We start from the raw sequence: 6471 nt of genomic DNA, 5'->3' as shown, positions 1-6471 counted from the left end.
AGCATGGCGTTTGCAACGCCAGGGTTGTGGGTTCGATTCCCACGGGGGGCCAGTATAGAAAATATGTATTCACTAACTGTAAGTCGCTCTGGATAAGAGTGTCTGCTAAATGACTAAAATGTAAATGTAATTAGAGGGAGAGGGAGGAGAAGAGAGGGAGGAGAAGAGAAGGAGAGGGAGGAGATTAGAGAGAGAGGGAGGAGAAGAGAGAGAGATGGAGGAGAAGAGAGGGAGATGGAGGAGATTAGAGAGAGTTTGAGGAGAAGAGAGGGAGAGGGAGATGGAGGAGAAGAGAGGGAGGACAGAAATAGAGATAAATTATATATAAATATTGAGGGAGAAAGAGAGAAAGTGGGGATAGTTCATATTCAAACAAATCCTCAAATGTTCCCAGGGTTGTATAATCCTTACAAAGCACAGAGACACACAGGCAGAGCGAAACCAATGATAAATGTGAATGACTTGGTTATCGTCATTCCAAATGGAACCATATTCCCTATATAGTGCGCTACCAGAGCCCTAGTACACTATGAAGTGAACAGGGTGTCATTTGGGACAAAGACAGTAAGAAGCCAGTTTAGTCAGTAGGTGTTCCCTTCAATGTCTTCTTTTATTATCCTCCAGGGATGGCTCACCAAAATTAAAAAATGTGCAGTTCTGGGTATTAAAAAGTCACTTTTTCAAAATTCCTCTGCTGTAGCAATGAAAGTACATCATTAATGTGAGAAACCCAGGGTGACGCCAAGTTTCTTAGCAATCATCTAACAATATAACCCATGCAATGAAATACATTTCTGAAATATGCCCCTGATGGTGCAGTTATATCTACTTTGAGCCCAATGTTTATACATTGCAATTACAATGTTTTATTTGCATTAGTACAGGTTTGCTGAAGTACAGGTTTACTTGAATGCCCCCAACTGTACACTTTCACAAAAAGGTGCTAGTTGGTACCAAAAAAGGTTATATTTAGTACCAAAAAAGGTTATATTTAGTACAAAAAAAGGTTAGATTTAGTACCAAGATTGTTGTACCTGGCGTGGACGAAGATGGCGGCCTCAAATCATATCAAATCAAAATGTATTTGCCACATGTGCCGAATACAGCAGGTGTAGACATTACAGTGAAATGCTTACTTACAAGCCCTTAACCAACAATGCCGTTTTTTAAAAAGAAAAATGTAAAATCAAAAAGTGTTAATTAAAGAAAAATAGAAAATAAAAGCAAATAGCTAAAGTGCAGCAGTAAAATAAAATAACAGTAGGGAAGCTATATACAGGGGGGTACCGGTACAGAGTCAATGTGCGGGGGCACCGGCTAGTCGAGGTAATTGAGGTAATATGTACATGTGGGTAGTTAAAGTGACTATGCATGAATAATATGATATGATTAGCTGTTCAGGAGTCTTATGGCTTGGGGGGTAGAAGCTGTTGAGAAGCCTTTTGGACCTAGACTTGGCGCTCCGGTACCGCTTGCCGTGCGGTAGCAGAGAGAACAGTCTATGACTATTTTTAGGGACTTCCTCTGACACCGCCTGGTATAGAGGTCCTGTATGGCAGGAAGCTTGGCCCCAGTGATGTACTGGGCCTTACGCACTACCCTCGGTAGTGCCTTGCGGTCGGAGGCCGAGCAGTTGCCATACCAGGCGGTGATGCAACCAGTCAGGATGCTCTCGATGGTGCAGCTGTAGAACTTTTTGAGGATCTGAGGACCCATGTCAAATCTTTTCAGTCTCCTGAGGGGGAATAGGTTTTGTTGTGCCCTCTTCACGACTGTCTTGGTGTGTTTGGACCATGATAGTTTGTTGGTGATGTGGACACCAAGGAACTTGAAGCTCTCAACCTGTTCCACTACAGCCCCGTCAATGAGAATGGGGGCGTGCTCAGTCCTCTTCTTTTTCCTGTAGTCTACAATCATCTCCTTTGTCTTGATCACGTTGAGGGAGAAGTTTTTATCCTGGCACCACACGGTAGGCTGTCTCATCGTTGTCTGTGATCAGGCCTACCACTGTTGTGTCGTCGGCAAACTAAATGATGGTGTTGGAGTCGTGCCTGGCCATGCAGTCATGGGTGAACAGGGAATACAGGAGGGAACTGAGCACGCACCCCTGAGGGGCCCCTGTGTTGAGGATCAGCGGGGCAGACGTGTTGTTACCTACCCTTACCACCTGGGGTCGGCCTGTCAGGAAGTCCAGGATCCAGTTGCAGAGGGAGGTGTTTAGGATCCTTAGCTTTGTGATGAGCTTTGAGGGCACTATGGTGTTGAACGCTGAGCTGTAGTCAATGAATAGCATTCTCACGTAGGTGTTCCTCTTGTCCAGATGGGAAAGGGCAGTGTGGAGTGTAATAGAGATCGCATCATCTGTGGATCTGTTGGGGCGGTATGCAAATTGGAGTGGGTCTAGGGTTTCTGGGATAATGGTGTTGATGTGAGCCATGACCAGCCTTTCAAAGCACTTCATGGCTACAGACGTGAGTGCTAAGGGTCGGTAGTCATTTAGGCAGGTTATCTTAATGTCCTTGGGCACAGGTACTATAGTGGTCTGCTTGAAACATGTTGGTATTACAGACTCAGTCAGGGACATGTTGAAAATGTCAGTGAAAGCACTTGCCAGTTGGTCAGCACATGCTCGGAGTACACGTCCTGGTAATCCGTCTGGCCCTGCGGCCTTGTAAATGTTGACCTGCTTCAAAGTCTTACACACATCGGCTACTGAGAGTGTGATCACATAGTCATCCGGAACAGCTGGTGCTCTCATGCATGCTTCAGTGTTGCTTTCCTCGATGCGAGCATAGAAATGATTTAGCTCGTCTGGTAGGCTTGTGTCACTGGGCAGTTCATGGCTGTGCTTCCCTTTGTAGTCTGTAATAGTTTTCAAGCCCTGCCACATCCGACGAGCATCAGGTGCCGGTGTAGTATGATTCAATCTTATTCCAATATTGACTCTTTGCCTGTTTGATGGTTCGTCGGAGGGCATAGCGGGATTTCTTATAAGCTTCTGGGTTAGAGTCCCACTCCTTGAAAGCGGCAGCTCTACCCTTTAGCTCAGTGCGGATATTGCCTGTAATCCATGGCTTCTGGTTGGGGTATGTAGTCCCGTGTAGCTCAGTAGGTAGAGCATGGCGCTTGCAACGCCAGGGTTGTGGGTAGGATTCCCACGGGGGACCAGTATGATTATTATTTTTGCAAAAATGGATGCACTCACCAACTGTAAGTCACTCTGGATAAGAGCGTCTGCTAAAGGACTAAAATGTAAAAATGTATGTACGTACGGTCACTGTGGGGATGACATCATTGATGCACTTATTGATGAAGCCAGTGACTGATGTGGTGTACTCCTCAATGCTATATGAAGAATCCCGGAACATATTCCAGTCTGTGCTAGCAAAACAGTCCTGTAGTTTAGCATCTGACCACTTTTTTATTGACCAAGTCACTGGTCCTTCACGACTAGCTCTTAGGAAACTTTGCAATATATTTTTTTTTATGTATTATTTTTTACATTATTAGCTCAGAAAGTGTTTTGTATCATTACATACAGCCGGGATAAACTATTGGATATCAGAGCGGCGGTAATTCACCAGCATTACGACCAGGAATACAATTTTCCCGAAGCAGATCCTTTGTTTGCTCTCCCCAGGGCAACTGAACTGATTCCAGCGGCTGACCCAAAACATCGCCGGCGGAAGAGAGGCACTCGGAGTGGCCTGCTGGTTCGACTTAGGAGGCGCGCACACCACCCACCGCTTCCAAGTATACTACTCGCTAATGTTCATTCTTTGGTTAACAAGCTCGATGAACTCAGGGCAAGGATTTCTTTCCAGAGAGACACCAAGGCCTGTAACATACTCTGTTTCACGGAAACAAGGCTCTCTTGGGATATTCTGTAGAAATCGGTCCAGCCAGACGGGTACTCAGTTCACTGCGTAGACAGGAATAAATATCTCTCCGGGAAGCAGAAGGGCGGAGGTGTTTGTTTCATGATTAACAACTCATGGTGTAATTGTAGTAACATACAGGAACTCGAGTCCTTCTGTTCACCCGACCTAGAATACGGCTGTGTATATCCCCCCTCAAGCCGATATCAAGACGGCCCTCAAAGAACTTCACTGGAAACCACATATCCTGAGGCTGCATTTATTGTAGCCGGGGATTTTAACAAAGCAAATTTAAGGACTAGGCTGCCGAAGTTCAATCAACATATCGACTGTTGTACTCGCGCTGCCAAAATCCTCGACCACTGCTATTCGAACTTCCGGGATGGTTATAAGACCACGACTCCATTTTGCTTCTCCCTTCCTATAGGCAGAAACTCAAACAGGAAGTACCCGTGCTAAGGACTATTCAATGCTGGTCTGACCAATCGGAATCCACGCTTCAAGATTGTTTTGATCACGCGGACTGGGATATGTTCCGGAAATAATTTAGACGAATACACTGAAACAGTGACTGAGTTTATCAGGAAGTGTATAGTTGATGTTGTGCCCACTGTGACTATTAAAACCTACCCTAACCAGAAACCGTGGATAGATGGCAGCTTTCGCGCAAATCTGAGAAGCGCGAATCACCGCATTCAACCATGGCAAGGTGACTGGGAATATGCCAGAATACAAACAGTGTAGCTACTCACTCAGCAAGGCAATTAAACTGGCAGAACATCAGTATAGAGAAAAAGTGGAGTCGCAATTCAACGGCTCAGACACGAGACGTATGTGGCAGGGTCAACATACAATCACGGACTACAAAAGGAAAACCAGCCACGTCGCCGACACCGACGTCTCGCTTCCAGACAAGCTAAACACCTTCTTCGCCCGCTTTGAGGATAACACAGTGCCACTGACGAGGCCCACTACCAAGGACTGTGGCCTCTCCTTCTCCATGGCTGATGTGATTAAGACATTTAAGCATGTTAACCCCCGCAAGGCTGCCAGCCGAGACGGCATCCCTAGCCGCGTCCTCAGTGCATGCGCAGACCAGCTGGCTGGTGTGTTTACGGACATATTCAATCTCTCCCTTTCCCAGTCTGCTGTTCCCACATGCTTCAAGATGGCCACCATTGTTCCTGTACCCAAGAAAGCAAAGGTAACTGAACTAAATGTCTATCAGCCTGTAGCACTCACCTCTGTTATCATGAAGTGCTTTGAGAGACTAGTCAAGGATCATATCACCTCTACCTTACCTGTCACCCTAGACCCACTCCAATTTGCTTACCTCCCCAATAGATCCACAGACGATGCAATCACCATTACACTGCACACTGCCCTATCCCATCTGGACAAGAGGAATACCTATGTAAGAATGCTGTTCATTGACTATAGCTCAGCATTCAACACCATAGTACCCTCCAAGCTCATCATTAAGCTTGAGGCCCTGGGTCTGAACCACGCCCTGTGCAACTGGGTCCTGGACTTCCTGACGGGCCACCCCCAGGTGGTGAAGGTAGGAAACAACATCTCCACTTCGCTGATCCTCAACACTGGGGCCCCACAAGGGTACGTGCTCAGCCCCCTCCTGTACTCCCTGTTCACCCATGACTGTATGGCCAAACACGCCTCCAACTCAATCATAAAGTTTGCAGACGACACAACAGTAGTAGGCTTGATTACCAACAATGACGAGACCGCCTACAGGGAGGAGGTGAAGGCTCTGGGAGTGTGGTGCCAGGAAAATAACATCTCACTCAACATTAATAAAACAAAGGAGATGATCGTGGACTTTAGGAAACAGCAGAGGGTGCACCCCCCTATCCTCATCGACGGGACCGCAGTGGAGAAGGTGGAAAGCTTCAAGTTCCTTGGTGTACAGATTAACGACAAACTGAAATGGTCCACCCACGCAGATAGTGTGGTGAAGAAGGCACAACAGAGCCTCTTCAACCTCAGGAGGCTGAAGAAATGTGGCTTAGCACCTAAAACCCTCACAAACTTTTACAGATGCACAATTGAGAGCATCTGTCGGCCTGTATCACCGCCTGGTACGGCAACTGCACCGCCCGCAACCGCAGGGCTCTCCAGAGGGTGGTGCGTTCTCCCGATGTCACAGGAAGGCCAAAAAGATCATCAAGGACATCAACCACCCAAGCCACTGCCTGTTCACCCCGCTATCATCCAGAAGGCGAGGCCAGTACAGGTGCATCAAAGCTGGGACCGAGAGAATGAAAAACAGCTTCTATCTCAAGGCCATCGGACTGTTAAATAGCCATCACTAGCACATTAGAGGCTGCTGCTGCCTATTGAAATCACTGGCCACTTTAAGAAATGGAACACTAGTCACTTTAATAATGTTTACATATCTTGCACTACTCATCTCATATGTATATACTGCATTCTATTCTATAATACTCTACTGTATCTTAGTCCATGCTGCTCTGTCATTGCTTGACCATATATGTATATATTCTTACTAGTTTTGTGTGTATTAGGTATATGTTGTGAAATTGTTAGATACTACTTGTTAGATATTACTGCACTG

The sequence above is a fragment of the Coregonus clupeaformis genome, chromosome 27 (genome assembly GCF_020615455.1).
Source record: "Coregonus clupeaformis isolate EN_2021a chromosome 27, ASM2061545v1, whole genome shotgun sequence".
In the NCBI taxonomy this organism is placed as follows: domain Eukaryota; kingdom Metazoa; phylum Chordata; class Actinopteri; order Salmoniformes; family Salmonidae; genus Coregonus; species Coregonus clupeaformis.
This window is presented reverse-complemented; position numbering follows the sequence as displayed.